Source organism: Protopterus annectens, chromosome 10.part0 (genome assembly GCF_019279795.1).
Source record: "Protopterus annectens isolate FY-2018-M chromosome 10.part0, PAN1.0, whole genome shotgun sequence".
Classification (NCBI taxonomy): Eukaryota; Metazoa; Chordata; order Ceratodontiformes; family Protopteridae; genus Protopterus; species Protopterus annectens.
In genome coordinates, this window is record NC_056744.1 from 422513060 (window position 1) to 422533059 (window position 20000).

Below are 20000 nucleotides of genomic sequence, written 5' to 3' on the forward strand. Positions count from 1 at the left end.
CTGACCATCAGCTGCTACCAGCTCCTTTCCTAATTCACCAGGTTAACCAGATACACATTCCCACCTTTGCCTCCAGCAGGGCCAACCCAATGCCTGATCAGAACTAGCGAGGTGATTAGAGATGCTGGTGCAACATCCCCTCCCTCACCACCCCATAGCACCCTTGAAAGCTTTGCAAATGCTGTACTTCCACTCATGCGCAACCTCCAGGGAATTCAGTTCACTGATTATATCATGGAGCTCACCAGGGTCATAAAGCTGCTGTTGGTACAAGCCTAGACTGACTCTCAGCTCCAAGGAAGGGTGAGCTGATGTCAGCTACTCACTCCCATTCTCCCCCACACGATTCCTTTACAGCCCGTGACACTAGACAAACATGAGTCATCTGGAGTGCAGTAAGAATTCTTTTTGCATCATATTTGCAAAATATTGGCAATCTTCGCTTGTTTAGGTCTAAGTTAATTAGATATCTCGTGGAACCTGGCTTCTGTTTATTCCATTTGTATGTGGAATGATGTAGGCATCATGCTGGGAAATAAAAAGTAATTGACTCTATGTATCATGGACAACACTGTTACAAAATACACCATTCATAATGGGACTTTTCACTTACCACATTATCATTTTTTTTTTGCTGCAGATTTGACAATATTATGCTTTGTCTCAAAATTTTATTAAGGCTGAATCTTCAACTTTTTTCCCATTTCTGTGACAGTGAAATTACTTCACTTTAACTCATTCTGTTAAAGAAAAATACACATACTTCTTTTTGTTATTTAACCCTCACGTTTTTCTTTTTGGTGAAATGACAGTGTTCTCCTCTTCTTGTCTCTTGTTTAGTGTTAGGTTCCACAGCTTTCCCCAGGTTACAAGCACCATCTTACATTCACTAGCACAAATGGCTTTGGAGCATTAATATACTAAATCTGTTTTTTTTTTGTTTTCATTTCTCAGGTTATGACACGTTATAATTAACTGGTTTACCCCTCTATTATTTAACAGACCCCTACCCAATTGGTCAGAAACTTTTCTGTGGCCAATATGAAGATCATTATCTAGTCCTCAGCATGAAAATCCATGCAGCTCACAGTTCTTTTTAATAGCAGGGTCGAGCTTTCTGTGTCTTGGTCATGCATTATTTTGCTAATGCCTGTATGGTTTCTAACTTTTTCCCAGTTTGGACCATGTGCTCTGTTATGGTACAGTTCAAGGTCTGTTCAGGTTTTTTTTTTTTTTAACTATAGCTGCTTATCATCTGAGTTCATGGCCATATAAATATTCAAAAAGTAGAGGAAACCTGTAGAAGGTTTTGGTATGTCACTTGTGACAAAATGGATATAGGGTAACAGCTACTCCTATGTTTTCCTCTCTTTGTCTATGTCCTTAAGCAACATTATCTTTATTATCTTGTTGGTATGTTGACTTAAACCTTCTTTTTCAAGAATGTAGATGGATTTTCTTATCTGATTACCAGAGGCATCTGCACAGGGTAACCATTACTTAAGACAAAACGGGGGGGGGGGGGTTATTGATCCATTAGGATTTATTTGTGTGCCAGTCCCTCAACAAAATAAGATTAAGTCCTAGGTAATGATGTTAGAATTATCAGTTAATAGTGGGAAAGCTTCCAGATACTTGGTGGTATAACTTTGGATAACAAGTATATATGGATGCCCACTACTTGACCTAGGTAAAGGCCCTATCTGGTGCTTAGCTGTTCTCTCAAATAAGGCTTCTATTATTAGCATCAGTGTTAAAAGGCAGTAATGGATTTTTCTGGAAAAGATTAGGGACAGGCTTATATCATAACCAACACCTTGTCTTTTGTCTTTTGTCTTACCTACCCCAAGATGGCCAGCATGTAAGTGGCTATATGCTAGTCTCAATATCAGGTTTCACTGGCATTAGATATGAAAACCCATTCTATGATGTCTTCCAGTGTTTCAGATATTCTGTTCAGTAGTTTATTGACTGCTTAAAATATGGGAAACAGGGAGCATCCTCTAACTTTCAAGGCACTTGTCAGTCACTTGTTTTGTTTTTTGTTTCACTTTGCTGGCTTGAAGCTGAGTCACCTTGCTTAAAGATCTGTTACTGCAGGCTTTCTGTACTCTGTTTCATCACAATGATGACTAGATTTAATCCCTCCCCTAGGTAATTTCTTCTAGCACCCATTGTTATTTCTGTCCTTTGGGGTTCATATTTTAAATCTAAGAACTGGAATGTTTCTTCATAAACAATTACTTGCCTCATCGTTGTTCATCTAAATCTAGGAGACCTGAGTACCACAATACCTTAAGGAAAATGATTTCTTATTGTTACTTTGTGTAGCAGTTAGAACAATGCCTCTGTATAGTGTTTGATTTCTCTATAATCATAATTAAATGCCATCTTGACAATAAAATAGTTCTTTTACATATTCATGCACAAAATACACTGAGCTAATTTAAATAATGTTGAAGAGTTTTCATGACCATTTCGGTCTAAATTAGAGTTATTATAATGCCAATTTCTAGCAAAGGCTGTATAACTTTTCCATTTATATTCATTCATTCATTTCAGTCACTGCTTCATTGGTACCAACCACTACCATAATACCAAAAGGTAGCAGAGGATTTACTAGTAGTTAGTTTACATTTACTAATTTTCTTATTGTCATTCATTCTTGTATACCAGTTTGATCCCATTTACAATTGTGGGAAATCCACAGCCATTTCTGACCCTAAGTGAGTGATTGACAGATAAACTAATCCTTAATAGGATGCCAATGTATCTTAGAATACACACACACACACGCACACGCACGCACACACACACACAGACACACACACACACACACACACACACACACACACACACACACACACACACACACACACACACACACACACACACACACACACACACACACACACACGCACGCACACGCACACACACACACACACACACACACACACACACACACACACACACACACACACACACACACAAAATGCAGGCAATTTAGAGAATCATCAGTTCACCTGAGCAGGCCTTTGAGATGTGAAGCAGAGTAATTTGAGCACATGGCAAAACCCCATGCAGACACATAAGAGAACCTAACCATTTCTAGGCCTTAGATTGTTGTAGAACTTTGAAGTGCGCTATTTTGCTCTTGGTCAGTGGTCTCATTTGAATATTTGTAGCTATTTTGCATTGTTTTAAGTTGTTAAAGTTTACACAGCAATAATCATCTTGTAGCCATGCTTAACAATGCAGTGTATAGATGCAGGCAGTTATAACCTGTCCACTTCCATAGTGCCTTGTTTAAACAATGACAGTCTTTTAAGCCTTCAGACATAACCAAACAGTGTCTGGATAACAATAAGGTATTTAAGCCTATTGGTGGCTCATGATGCTTTGTTCTGAGGAAGCCTGGGATTGAACCTAGGTGAAAGCGCTTAACTCAACTCAATTTTATTTGTGTATCGTTGTGGAACTTTTGTTTTCATCAGTGTAGTAAACTGCTTCGAGTTTTATCTGGTTGCCTCATTCGTGAAACTTCACGGCAGGGATACTGTTTGGATCCATTTTCGAGTTTGGTTTTGGTACTCCTGCTTTTTCTTTTTGTTGCTGACTGTGTGGACTTTTTTGTTCTTAACATTAAGGTATTGCTACTCAATGCTAGGAGCCCAAACAAAAAACTCCACACCCAACAAGCACTACTTGCCTTGGAAAACATTGATGTATGCATTGTCACACAGACCTAGTTTAAGAAGAGTAAAAGGACTCCATCACTGTTGGGCCTCTTTGCTTATCACCACCACATTAGAAAAAGGTACTAAAATCAAGGTGTCTGTATACTCTTACCAAAAAGTCTCACCTCCAGAATCGATAGACTAGATAATAACCTGGGACTTTTCTACACCCAACCTATTATAGACAAAACCCTCCTATCACATCATGGCTTACTACACGACCCATCTATGACCTCCTCGGCCTACACTACTCCCCTAATCAGTATGAAGTCTCTATGTATTTAGTCAAAAGGCATCCTTCTAGGAGACTTCACTTATTCTCCTAAAACTGGGAGACTTACATATCCTCAAACATGTATGCCCAGAGATTCCTGGTCTTCATCAATAGAAGCTCTCTGGGCCAATTATTTTGGACCCCAACCAGGGCAATAATTCATGCATATTCATATTTATTTGATGTTTTTATGTATTTATTTATTTATAAATGGAAGGTAACATATGATTTTTTTTTTATGTTTATATATGTTTTTAAAATCATTTTATTAAATAGATAAGTACTGAGTAGTAAGGAAATATATTAAATGTTGATTCATGAATATTTATGAGCCCAGAGAGTATATTGGTTTGCCCATTTAAATGTTTTGTCAACATTTTATTGGTTAATTGATTTTAATTTGGATATATAAGGGATGAATGGCATTAATTTTGATGTATCTGATGAAGTCCAAGTATTGAGGACGAAAACGCGTATTTGCTGTGTTATTTAAAAGCGTTAATGCTTTATAGTCTTGTTGTCAATAAATCGAGTGGATATTAATTTTCGGGTTTCCTGTTTTGGCTCGCTGCACTCTTTTCTGGATTTATTGGTGAATTTGGAGTGCTTTCATTTGGTTTTAATAGTTTAATCCTTCTAGGAGACTTCACTTATTCTCCTAAAACTGGGAGACTTACATATCCTCAAACATGTATGCCCAGAGATTCCTGGTCTTCATCAATAGAAGCTCTCTGGGCCAATTATTTTGGACCCCAACCAGGGCAATAAAATCCTAGACTTAGTTCTTGCCAGTATGGAGCATCTCTGCTATCCACCAATTGTAACCTCTTCTTTGGTCAAATCAATCCACAAATCAGACCACAGGTCTGTCACTGCAGCCTGAAGCATCCTTCAATACCTTGGTATACACAGCACATGTGATGGCTAATCTAATAAAAGTGAGTGAATACCTGGCTAAATTCAAAAGCCATTTACACATTGAGGATACCACTGCTTATGTGAAATCCCTTGCTGCCAGATTCTATGCACATATATATAGTTGCATAGATGCATCTGGCCCCCTTGGAAAAAAGCCAAATTCAAAAACATAACCATATGCTGGATCCCTATTACAAACAGACTATAGTAAAAGAAAAAAATGTATTGCATGCAAAAATAAATCCAACTCTCAAGAACCCTAAAATGCTTTGCTAAACTAAACAAGTAACTCTGGATCTATATCAAATCAACCAAAGCCAGATGTGAGGTGAAATACCCATCCAGGTAAAAGATAACCACAAAGCCTTCTTTAACTATGTTAGAAACATTAGAAACAACATATACAACTGCACAGAGCTTACAGTAAATGACATCACAGACTCAGGCCCAGAGGACATAGCCAATCAATTAGTGGATAACTTCAGCTCTAACTTCATCCCCTCCTGTCCAATATTCCAGAATAAATAGTCAAATCTACACATGCACCTGGAATCTCCAAGCACAATTTCTCAAGGTACTATCTAAGGCCAAGAACACTAAATCTATGGGACCAGATAAAATAACAAGTTATCTAATAGTTAGCCTGAAAAGTGACTTGCCAAACACCCTACAGAGACTAATATTAGTCACAAGACAAACTTTGTGCCAGATGAATGGAGGATAGTAGCAGTTACTCCCTTGTACAAATGTGGGTCTTCAATGGACCCAGGTAATTATAGACCCATAAAGTTGACTAATCTCATCTGTAAGACTATAGAAAGCATCATTTGTTGTGTATTTCGGCTTTTCCCGGTTAGGAGTCGCCACAGCGGAACTCCGGTCCGCTAATGATTGGCAGTAGATTTTTACATGCCGAGTTCCCAGCCCTGACGCACAACCTTCAAAGAAGGTATGCCCATTCACACATGTCTCCACAAAGAAGACGCTCTAGCTGAGAATCAAACAGGACAATGTCTTACTGTGAGGTGACAACACTACCGCAGCACCATGAATCTAATAAACAGGGATATAGGTAACCAACAGACTTTTGACTCAACCCAATTCAGATTTGTCAAGGGGAGGTCCTACCTACTTATCCTGGCTGGCGTCTTTGAAAAAGTCATACATAATTAGCAGGACATTGAATGATAAAAATGTAACATGAAGCCCATCCCCAGTATAACACAATAATTTAGGCAAATCTATGGAATCCATAAGTATACAGGCTACTCCACAAACCCATGAGTTAAATGAAAATGTATTGTGTGTGTGTGTGTGTGTGTGTGTGTGTGTGTGTGTGTGTGTGTGTGTCTGTGTGTGTGTGTGTGTGTGTGTGTGTGTGTGTGTGTGTGTGTGTGTGTATATATATATATATATATATATATATGTATATATATATATATATTTATGTGTGTGTATATATATATATATATATATATATATATATCTATCTATATATAGATATATATCCATCCATCCTCAATCCCATTTTCCCATTTTGCATATGGGGTTGGGATGTCACTTCAATAGTGACAAACATATTGAGCCAAGGTTTACACCACCAGGTTGCTAGTCCTGCAGTGGTAGTTCATCCATACCACTTACTCACAAACACACTCGCACCTACAGCCAGTTTAGAGTGTCCAATCCACCTACTGCATGTTTTTGGAATGTGTTAAGAAACTGGAGCACTGGTGGAAACCTACACGACCACTGGCAGACACGCAGCCTCCTCAGTAAAAGCCACACTTGACTTAATTAATGAATTCATTTAGATAGATTGTTTCTGAATCACATCACCATGCACTATTGTAAAATGTTGGATCTTAGTAAATCTACCTACAGTTCAAAGTATATGCCAAATATTAGCTATTATCTGTCAAGCTGTACAGTATGTCAATGGTGTACACCGATAGACTGAGGCCAGTCATATTGTGAAAAATTTAAAAAGTGACACTGACAGTGTTCCATTTATTTCTTTTTTACCTAAAAACTGAGTAGTACTCCAGTGAGTGATTCTACAGCAGTGTTTCTAACTTAACAGTTCTACCAGACCTAAAAGGATGTTGAGAGACAGGCAGATGGTTGAAGTGCATCCAAGCACCCAACTCTGTCTATGAGGAGACCCAGCACCTGTTTCATGTGTAAACTGCCCATGAAGCTTGTATGTGAGCTAGGCAGTGGACTTTTTCAATGATCATAATGTGAAACTGGGTCCACATGAAACTTCAGTGATGCACATGGAACTTAAGCACAGGCATCCAGGTCCATTATTGATATGAAGACCTTCATAGAAGAGCAGCACATTGGATTGCCCGTCCATGGAGACCTGACGGATCTCTACAGTATGTAAAATATTCCACACTTTAACATTTCTCATCTCTATAGCTATAGTATAAAATATTGATAGATTTTTCATTGTTTTAACACTTTTATCACTGTAGCATGTTATTTACTCATACTGTTAAGAAACAAAACTATCATATAACAAACTTTCAACTTAGCAGTTGCCCTACATGTGGCAGAGTATACAATTTATGTTTATATTTATGTGGTCTTACTGAAATAACATCTATGTGTGCATGTGAATGTCAGATTAATGTGATTTTCACTCTATACAGGAGTTTTTGTGCTGGCACTAGTATCCCACTTGGAAAAGCATGGCTGGTTCAATGAGCTCCCTGTGCCGGCATCATGAACCAGCGCCCTACCTCCCCTTCAAGTGACCAGCAAATAAAAAAAAAAGCACTTTACTTTAATAAGCTACTAAACTGTACAACATTATACCACTTGGCTTAGATCCCACCCCCCACACACACACATACACACACAGCTCTTCCACTGAAGAGCAAAACAAACAAAAAAAACTTTAGTGTAATAACCCAATGGCTACATTGTATTCATTGGCTTATTACAGTTAGATTCACTTGCCCATCTGCAAGCAGTTGCTACAGTTTAGATAATACATGGTGTGCTACATCATTCAGATTTGACCATAAATGTAAAGCCAGTTTTGCATTAATGAGAGATGTGGAATTGCTGATCATGCCCCCACAACACTTTGTGTCTGGGGACGTTTCCCCTCTTACCCCACCCTAGCTATGCTACTGCTACTAACCATCTTTTTGTGTAATATACATGGAGGCCACAAATTATCCAGCCTTCTTCAGATATCCATTGTGTTTCTGTAACAATCAATATCTAACTGTTGAGTTCAAGACACATACACACACACACACACACACACACACACACACACACACACACACTTATGCACATGTCTTTATTCTGAGTATGTGTACAAATATATGCATATTTACCAACATATGTATTTACTTAGACATATATATATATTTAAATTGGGAGATTGGGGTGGGGGTGAAATCATCAGCATGTATACTTGTAATTTTTAAAACAATGTACCTCTGGTTCTTTGCAAGGCTATTAACCAATATCAGATTGTTTACAATACACTAACCTGATATGTTTCTGTGACAGGCAAAAACAGATCCAACTGCAAAGGTAGCTTAACAAGTGTGACCACTGACCTTAAAGCTTATAAGAAATACTATTGGTGTTACAGTTCCCTGCTAGAATGTTATTTTGCATTCACATTACAGTTAGTGTTACTATATTGCTTGTCATACACATTTCTAATATACGGGTAGGCTGTGAATTATTTAGTATTCTGCAGGTGTCCGTAGTATTTCTGAAGTAGTATATACCTGTTACCCTTAGGTACAACTTACACACATAGACATCAAAAATGTCTGAATATTCTTAATATTGCACTGTGTACACATCTACTTAGTCATATGTGGATTTTAATAGGGAGATGGAGTGAAGGAGTCATAAGTCACCCTCATGTGTACCTGTGTGATAATAGGAGGTACTGCCAGCTATGCCAGAAGTAGGGCAGTGGATGTATGACTTGTGCCAACAGAGCTAGCTGGAATTTTGTAAATAATTATATGTCATTTGTATATCAAAATGATTTGTACAGGTGCTTGTGCTAAAAATGTATTTGTGAGGTTTGCTTGTGTTAAATGTATCAACAGTGCACCTTGCTGGAGGTTTGCTTGTGTTAAATGTATCAACAGTGCACCTTGCTGGAATGAAAGGAAAGGTACATGTATTACTGTAACTGAATTAAATCTATATGTTTTAATAGAGGACACTGGAACAGCAAAGGTTAACCAGCTAGCTTACTTTAAGAAAAATAAGGGAAATGTAAATGAGCTGTTAAACTATTAAAACAGCACTGCGCAGTGCTGAATATGATCAGAGATGGTGGATCTGGAAGAAGCCTTTGTTGATTAGCTCAGTAAGAAGACAGGAAGCCCAGGCACTGCCATAAACATTTAGATTTGTATTGTAGCCATCTATGCTAAATTCCTGTCTCAGCTTCAAAGGGGGTTAAGTGAGTTTATATCCAGCGTAACAAATAAAAAATTCTCCTCGTGATTGTTCAGTTAGATGCTCTAAGTACACCCAAGTTATTTCATTATGGGACTGACTCCAATGCACATCCCATGGTATCTCATCCAGAAGCAGGTAAGAATCACAGTTGTTCTTCCCTTTTTTATCCAATAAATTCTGTGTAGGTCCTGCCCCTTTCCATGTCTCAAGCAGCAAAACACCTTGCCAAAAGTGCCTCCCCTTTCCAATCTAAAGAGATCAAACAAACTAATTGATAAAGTTATCCAAACAAACAAAAATGCTTAGTGCTCCAAACAAACTAAAATGCTTCCAGGCCTCTGCCTCTCACTGGCCCCCTCAGACTCTTCACTGCTGAGCTTGCCTTCCAAACTTCCATCTTGCAGCAAGAGACTTCCTCCTTAAACTGCTTATAAAGACCACAGCTCCATTACTGCAACATAAAGAACACAAACTTCACTGCATGTAAAATAAGAAACACCAACAAGCAAACCAGTTCGAAAAAACACGCACTATAAAAACTATAGCCTTGTGGCTAAAATCTAATGGATCAAGTAGTACAAAGCCTTCACCGCGATAGATAGCACTAAAGTAGTAAAGATAAAAATCTTCAACACTAAACTTTCCTAGTTGGACTAAACAAGCTATAACTTTGGCTGCTCACAAACACTTGCACACAAATAACTCCATTCCCACTTGCCCAAGATATTGGCCTAAATATATAAGAATTCCATTTGCAAAAATCTTTCCACACACACACACACACACACACACAACACACACACACACACACACACACACACACACGCACACACACAAACACACACACACACACACACACACACACAAACACACACCCTCAGAACCTACACACTACAATAGGCAACAGAAAAACACACACACAAAGATAACTGAAAAAACATACTAATAGTAAAAAAATCTGAAAAAATCATACAAAATGGAAACTAATTTCCCATTTTAAACACGCCAACAAACCATCAGCAAAAAAGAAAACAAAAAAAACAAAAAAACATAATAAGACTCAATCTCTCTAAAAAGAGTAAATATATAACTTCCCTCAAGTTAATAAATCATTCAGAATAAAGATTTTAATTTGACATTCATTTATATTTGGGCAGGGCAGAAGTTATTCATAGACTGAGTTTACTAAGCTGTCCATTAACCACCAACTAATTTTTCATAAGACAATGAGGCATAGTTGTCAATTAAAAAAAAAGAAGGTTTTTAGTTGCATGATTGTATTATAGTACAGGTTACATGTCAGTTTATAATAAAAAAATATATTAAAAAGAAGGTTGAAATTCTCTATTGTAAATGAAACATCTCCTTTGTAATACAACAACCTGATTTAATAATATGGAACCATACCTCCAAGAGAAGAGCAAAAATGAACAAAAGAAAAAAAAAAAATAGGGACACAGACACCAACCTAAACATGCATCACTGACACCATTAAACAAACTGTAGCATAAAACATTCCATTAAGCATTATATTGTCATTAACCATCATTCATTCCAGCCCAATCCTGCATGCTTTGAATCCTGCCTTCTTTAAAAACACAAAGAAACCCATGCTTTGAAAGGAAAAAAATTAAAAAGCATTGCAACAACAAGCCCTTAAACAACCTGCAAACCACAGAAAACAACCACTGGTAGCTCACTGAATAAACTAGTGAAATGACTTAGCAGACATGGTAGCTCTCCTAACTGAAATCTAATGGGATACAATCTATTCAATCTGGCCAAATTTTAAATAAATTTTTGCATAACAATTGCAAGTGCACTTTGTTTAAATTAAGTATATTTCAACAATAACTGTATTCTTTTTTAACATCAACATTTCCATTTCCACTTCTGGTCACACTACTTTTACAGTTTGGCACGGGGCACCCCTCCCATTCTCTACATAGCACATACCATCATTGAACTAGCATTGTCCATTTAAATGTAAATATCCATCCTGCAAATTGCAAATGAAATTTGCAATTATCAAATCTACTTTTCTTCTGCATTGCCCAGTCATTAACATTTGAAACAACCAAGTCCACTAACACTCACAGTTTCTAATAAGTCTCTGTCTTTAATAACAGTTGCAGCCTACCCACCTAACACACACACACACACACAACACACAACAATAACATAAAATGACATCCAAGCCACCACATGATACCCCCCCCCAGATTATCCAGAGTTATACTTATTGTTGTTTATGTCCAATCTGCCACTGCTGAACCAATGACAAAACAGCCAATAGGTGCTTTTTTGTTTTGTCAGAAAACAGTCTAACTTTATAGGGTTCACATCTTAGACCAAAGACGATGTCAAATGCTTCTTGCAAAATCAAACAAAAAAGCTTAAAAAATAAAAAATTGATAAAAGCAAATTCATTCCATCTTTTGTAATTTGCTTCATTCCATGGGAACTTAATTTATTTATTTTGTACTGCAGAGTTGTATAAGGTTGGTATATAAGTGGGGAGGGTGAGGAGCACAGCCTCCCATGGCAGGGGTGTGTGTGGGGGGGCCAAGCCCCCACTTAAATCCATGTTTTAATGTGCTTTTTTTTTTGGTTCCTTGCTTTGTAAGCTTTAAACTACATTCGGGTCCATTTCACATCGCTCGCTACCCAAGCAAGCGTGATCTAATATAGATCCATCTTTTATACTTTTCAATCCCACAAATCATTCCCCAATTGACCATTAAGCCCTGTGGCTATCTTTTGTCTCATTTTACCCTACCTTGGCATTACCTTTTTACTTTTTTTTTAACAACTAAAAAAAAGAAAGATGAAATGAAAATGAATACAATTGAAGTGAGAGAGATGTCAGATTTTATTCACACTCTGTTAGGAATAGGAAAGCCACAATTTAATGAAAGTGTACTTTAAATATTAGATGTTTGTTTTGTGCATGACTTGTTTTGTGTTCAGTAGGTTCATCATTAGCCATGTTGTGCATGTGTGTCTCTCTGTCTCTCTGTCATGCATATATATACTCTACATTCCTTCACACATGCACACATTCTATTTTTTTGCTTTCACATGCATCATGATTCTCTGTACATACCTATGTACTTACCTATTAGTACAGGTAAGTGCTTTCAAAGGCACAGAGGCTCTAACTCAACTCCATACACACAGCAGAAGACACACACTGATTCTTTGCACGAATAATGACTGACAAACACACAACACCTCCTGGACTCTAAACAACAAAAAAAATCATGGTGCGTTGGTGCTTTATTGCGAAGAATTAGAATTTTAGGTCACGCCAAGCACAAAACAAAAAAAAAAGTTTTTTGGGGCATGCATATATCGATGTTACAGTTAGAGGTTGGGGGCCGCATGGAAGAGGTCTGAGGGCCGCATGCGGCCCGCGGGCCGCAGGTTGGACGCATCTGCTCTAAGTAAACATATTTAGACACTGGTTCTGAACATCAGTTTATGTTTAGTGTAGTTGAGGTGGTTTTTCAGCAGACTAGGGGTGGGGATATTAATAATGTATTAGAAAATAAAGAATATAGTTGGATTATAAGACTGCAGGCAGATGTACAACTAGGGTTGAATAGTGTTGTTAGCATTAAGCCTGTTGTACGTAGGAGACAAATGTAATTGCATTAATGATGATGTTACGTTTAGTAAAACAAATGATGGCGAATTTGAATTAAACATTTCTGTGTGTGTGTGTGTGTGTGTGTGTGTGTGTGTGTGTGTGTGTGTGTGTGTGTGTGTGTGTGTGTGTGTGTGTGTGTGTGTGTGTGTGTGTGTGTGTGTGTGTGTGTGTGTGTGTGTGTGTGTGTATTGTTCCACTTTGAATCATCGAAAGCTTGAAACATCAAAATTCTGATCATCGAGACCAGAACATCGAGTTTCAAACCACTGAAGATTCAAAGGGAATGTGAAAAAAAGAAAAAAACCTCTACAAACTATTTAAGCAGGGGGGCTTTGCCCCCCTGCACCCCCCCCCCACACTCCCTACTTTAATATACCAACTCTGAGATCGCACTACAGTGGGGTAAAGGGAAATTTCCATTTTAGCGCTATATGCAGAAGCGCTAAATGGGAGATTTCCCATACCCTGTCTGCAGTGCCATCACAGAGATGGCACATTCACAGACACAGTGTGCAGGGCACCTTGCTGCCCTGCATAAACACTAACATTTTCCCTTTTTTACTTACCTTTTTCTTCCCCATGACAACATCGATGTTCTAAACACTTGATGATATGGTCTTGACCATATGAATTTCGATGGTTTAGAATTTCGATATTTTCAAGTGGAACTATATATATATATATATATATATATATATATATATATATATATATATATATATATATATATATATAATATATATATATATATATATATATATATATATACCTTTTTATATGTTCAGCACATATACTTTTAAATGTGCTTTGTATTTTAATTATTTTATTAATTGAGTTTTGCAAGTGGTTGGCTGTGATCACGTTTTCTATTCTATCCCTATATAAAATGAGTAATTATATTGCACTATACTAGCACTGAGAAAGGGTGTTTTACCTGACAGCTTTGCAATAAACCTTGTTCTTTGGCATTCTTGAAGTTGGATTTGTTATTCTATGTTATTGTTTTCTCTAACTTCCAGTTTATCACTGCATCAGCTCCTGCTGGTTATTACTGGGGATGTAACAGGGTACTGTGGACCTGTGAACAGTGCCAAAAAGTAGGGAAGGCAGGAGACAAGATCAAAGCTCCTTTGATGCCTTTGCCTGTAATTGAGGAGCCATTTCAGAGGTTAGCTATGGACATTGTGGGTTCTCTGAGTACCCCAAATTCCACAGGGAAGACATATATCCTAGTGGTAGTAGATTATACTACTAGATACCTTGAAGCAGTAGCTCTGTCATCAAGGCAGAGAAGGTGGCAAATCCTTTGCTAGAGATTTTCATCAAGGTAGGTTTCCCAAGAGAAAAACTATCTGACAGAGGTGCCAGTTTCATGTCAGACCTGCTGCCTTGTCTGTGGGACCGATGTGGGGTGAAGCACCTAAAGACCACTCCCTACCACCCCAGACTAATGGTCTTGTGGAGAGGTTAAAATCTACACTAAAGTCCATGCTATGGGCATTTGCAGACCACTTTAAGAGAGAATGGGACAAATATTTGCTCCATCTGCTGTTTGCTTATAGAGAGGTACCCCAGCAATATACAGGTTTTTCACCCTTTGAGTTACTGTATGGGCATAGGGTCAGGGGACCTCTAGATTTGATTTGTGATGAGCGGAAGGGTGAATGTGAATCCCACAAGGATTCTGTTGTGGCATATGGCCTAAATCTCAGGACAAGGATCAGAAGAATCTGGCAAGAGCCCAACATCAGAAAAAGGTCTGGTATGACAGGAATGCTTTAGCCAGAGAATAAGCTTTGGGACAGCAGGTGATGGTTTTCATTCCTGTCAGACACAATAAGCTGCAAGCAGCTTGGGAGGGACCCTTAAAGTGATAAGGAAGGTCAGTGATGTTAACTACATGGTAAAACCTCTAGACAATAGACAGGGGCACAAACTGTACCATGTTAACATGATGAAGCCTTGCCATGAATGGAAGGCCCTTGTGCTAAGTAATTTCTGTACAAGGCAGGAGGAGTCTGAGGGGGATCGATGCCTACAGGGAGCCAGCCAGCAAAATCCCAAGTTACTGTGGTGGATCCTAGGGTTGCAGGTATATGATGTGACATTACAGCACTGTAGTGGGGTCAGCAATGGCAAGGCAGATGGAATCTCAAGACAGAGTATGGGATAATGTATTCTCAGATAGGCTTATTTCACTCAAGCCACATTTCTCAAGGGTCACTTGAAAAACAAGCTTGCGTCTTCAAAGGGGGAAATGTGTGACAATAGGAGGTACTGACAACCATGCCAGAAGTAGGACAGTGGATGTATGACTTGTGCCAACACAGTTAGCTATAATTTTCTAAATAATTATATGTCATTTGTATATCAAACTGATTTGTACAGATGTGGTGCTGAAAATGTATTTGTGAAGTTTCCTTGTGTTAAAATGTATCAACAGTGCACCCTGCTGGAACGAAAAGAAATGTACATGTATTATTGTCACTGAATTAAATGTATATGAGGAGAGTGGAACAACAATGGTTAACCAGCTAGCTTACTTTAAGAAAAATAAGGAAAATGTAAATGAGCTGTTAAACCATTAAAATGGTACCCCACAGTGCTGAATACGACCAGTGACGGTAGGTCTGGAAGAAGCCTTTGTTCATTTGCTCAGTAAAAAGAGGGGAAGCCCCAGGCACTGTCATAAACATTTAGATTTATAGTATAGCCATCTATGCTAATGTCTCAGATTCAAAGGGGGTTACTGTGAGAACCTAGAGTCAGGTGACCAGATGAGGTCATTCTGCAAGTCATCTTGGATATTATACTTTACAGGGAGTAATCTCCAAGTATGGAGTATTCTGTTAGGGGAACCTGACTAGAAAGACTGAAGACTGCTCACATATTTTGTTGTGCTTGCTCTATCAAGTAAGTTATTAGAACATAGTAATTCTCCTAGATTCAGTAAGGAATACAGTGAAGCTTAATTTAGAGATTGTTTTTCTTTATTTGTATGAGTCTATCCATCAGTGTTGTTTTCAATATCTCCTGTGATTTGAACTCTGTGATTTACTGTAAATATATTGTTAGTATTTTCTTGTTCTTTTATTATTATTAAATATATTTAAAACTTTTATTGTGGCTGGTCCTTTTACAAAATACTTAACCTTTGAGAGTATTTATATTTATTTGGTGACACTGTGTGGGCCACTCCAGGAGGCCTAGCTGTCTTGGTCAACTACTATTATTTGTATTAGTATTAATATTACATAGAATAATTGGACACCCTTTTTTAAGGGCCTTAGAGTATCCTGGAGTGTCTGGTGGTGGTGATAACTACCTTATACTCTGGACAGAAGAGGGCACAGCAAGTAAATCTGTGACTGGCTTTTCCAGGTGTGTGTGTGTGTGTGTGTGTGTGTGTGTGTGTGTGTGTGTGTGTGTGTGTGTGTGTGCGTGTGTGTGCACGTGTGTGCCCATGTGTGTGTGTGTGTGCGTGTGTGTGAGTGTGTGTGCGTGTGTGTGTGTGTGTGTGTGTGTGTGTGTGTGTGTGTGTGTGTGTGTGTGTGTGTGTGTGTGTGTGTGCTACTTGGGGCAGGGACACAAAGCACTGGATTTACAGAGAGAGTGCCGGAGGACTGGACTTGGACACTCAGCTGAGGACCTAACCCTACAGCTATACCAGTGGGGAGTCTTATTGGAGACCTGGAGGGAGACAGATATAGACAGATCTGGACCCAGGGCTGAGTGTCTTCCCTGTGTGCTCTTAAGGGAAATTGTGCTGGATGCAGAGAGGTCTGCATCTGGAAATACTGAGTGTACCCATTTGTATTCCGAGTGTACTTCCCTCTCCAGTTTCAGTAGTGAGGATTCAGACTCCTTGATTACTGGCCCAGCATCCAGTGTCAGTGGTGAGGATTCAGGGTCTTTGATTATGGCCCATCATGGGGATGTCACAAACTGCACATTTTCTAACTAATATTATCTCTGTCTATTTCAGAAGCTGTTGCAAATATTAGATTGTGAACACTGCATTAACATGTCCCCTGGGATTCATTAACAGTCATACATGCACCATGCTAAGTCTATATGATGTAAGCATGTTAGCACTATGAACAGTAGTGCTAATCGAATATGCATGCTGCTCATTGTGCCTACATGTTTGTAGCCAGTAATAGTGTTTGCAGCCATGGAAAGGTGCTTGCATGCACAAGCATAAAATGTAAACAAAATGGTTGCTTATAGGCAAAGCTAAGCTATAAGTATGTGATATATCCCTGAAATATTAAAGGCAAGTACAGTGAAATAATTCTGAAGGAGAGGAAGTAAGATAGGAGAACTATATACAAAGAATAATGTTTTGTACTGCAAAATAATTAATAGGGAAGGGGAAATGAATATAAACCCTACCACATTGATATAGTGATAATTAAAATATCAATAACCATACTGGTGTTATGCACATAAATAAAAACAGACATGTTAACAAAGAATGCGATGGCATTATGTAAAAAAGGGGAGTTAAATGTGATAAACATATTAATAAAATGATGAGTCAAGGTAACAGCAATGACAGAAGGCACATTATGAGCTGAGTGCATAGACTTCAGTTATTGCATAGGAGATAATGTGCTGCATAAGAGATGTATATACAGCACAATTATGCATTCAAGATGACACCACAGCTATATTCTCCACCTCAGCATGTTTACACAAGAAGAAATGAAGCTTAAAGTTGTAATGTCATGTACATCTGACATTGAAATGTTTTATAAACAAATGTCAATGGCACTCATCGGAAAGGAGTTTATCACCTATAAACTTGTAACAGACAGCCAAGTGTTGACTACTCATGCAAAGCTAAATCATAATATAATAACACACAATGTACAGAACTGACAAATGGCAACACAAATCATATAACATTTCATGATTTCAAGTTTTCCATTGTTAATGTGCAAATATCTCAGACATTGTTATACTGGGTGTGCTCACATGGAACTACAGGGAACAGTAACATAACAGCAATTCAACAGCACCAATGCACAAGAACGTTTAGAAACAGTCATAGTTTCTGATGGTCTGGATGCATGCCATACAGAAAGAAATGTTTATGGAAGCCCTGATATGCCATTAAGCTGTATAGTGTGACAAAAACAATAGCAGTAATAAAGAAATGCCTTTATTAACACATGCACTGCAGAACACAATTCTTTTGGTGATAGATAGTGCATCTGTGCAATAAATGGCATAATAAACATTTGGTTATGTCATTTCTGAACACATGCCAGGACAGTTATCAGAGAGGTGTATAACAATCATGGACACCACAGAACTACAGATATTGTTTATGTCATGAAGAAAACCCTAGAAGGGCTTATAGCACTTTACTATCATAAGTGGCATAGATGTCCTACCTTGTAGGATAAGGCCTGAAAAATGTTGCATTATGTCAATGCCATGACTATTGACTGTAAGCCACAGCTGTATTACACAATTGTTTGACAGGCAAACATTACCAGATTCATACCCCTGCCTATTATACTAGGCTCTCTCCACACCTCTGCATTGACTGCATGTGAATGGAATCTGTCACAATAACTGAATTGAATGTGTGCATTAAGAAAGGAGTTAGAAATATAATACGATTAATCTGACTTGGTCAGAGTGCTGGAAAGCAGCTACACGTTACTGTTACAACACTGAACTGTACAATATCAATGCTTCTTTGATAAGAAAGGTGTTTCCATCATGTAGTGCACACACCGTTCTAGAACTGAATCACAGTCTATCTATGTAGGCATGCTACACAAGCCAGTACTTAATGCACATGCCACAGGAGGACTTACAGCACTACATGCCCTAAATAAATATTTCACTGCCATGCAGTCCCAATCTGTGATGATATATCATTGTCCACCATAAAAATGGATAAGAATATATAGATAAAATTGTGTTATGTAACATCAGCCCATTCATGTAATGCTGCCCTTTCAGGAACTGAACAGCAAGCTATGTGACTGCTGATTAATGACATGTGGATGAACCACAAACACCACAGTGGAAGTCTTATCACAACTGTGACACTCCACCTATGCTAACTTATTACATCATATGTATGTCTGGTAAACAATCTCTTTGAATAAAAGGGATGCTGAATGCATCACCTACTGTAACTGCACACATCATAACTGGTGGATGCCATTCATGCAGTACAGTATAAGGCCACACAATACTAACAGACACTGAATGTGGTTGTTGAAGACATGAGCATTTGACTTCAGAAAATGCATGAGATTGTACAGTATGAATGCCCAACAGTGGAAGTGTCACTGCAGTTTGGAGACATGTCTATATGTCAAGGCATTACATCATGTTATACAAGCAACAACCACTGATGGATGGAAACTTTATTCACCTCTAGCACCTCAGCAAGAATGCCTTTAAGGAGTACTTTCTATATCAGAATAACACTTAATATATACTAAAACTAATAAAACAATTAACACATTACAAATATCAATTAATAAAATGCTTTCATTTAAACTCAGTATTTAACCCTTTCGGAATCAAGTTATGTATCATATTTTAAAATGAACATGGCTTCTTTATACAATAATTCATCTTTCAGAAAAATCTGTTCTCCCATATGTATATTGATTTGTTCTAAAATACAACCTTTAAGAAGTTTGAAATCACTACAATGATAATTTTTAAAATAAACTGCTAAAGGATTATCGCAACACTCATTTTTATATCTCTAATGTGCTCCATCGTGTTATGGCTGCAAGGATGTTTGTGCTTGTAATTGCAGTACTAAGGTAACAATATACAGAATGTCATCCCATTCCCTCGTGCCAAAGGATAATGCTTCCAACATGTATGTAAGAAAAATGTAATCACTTCATTGTTACACTGAATAAAAACATTGCCATGTGAGAAATTGTCAGATCTTTATGGAAGAGCAATCAGCATC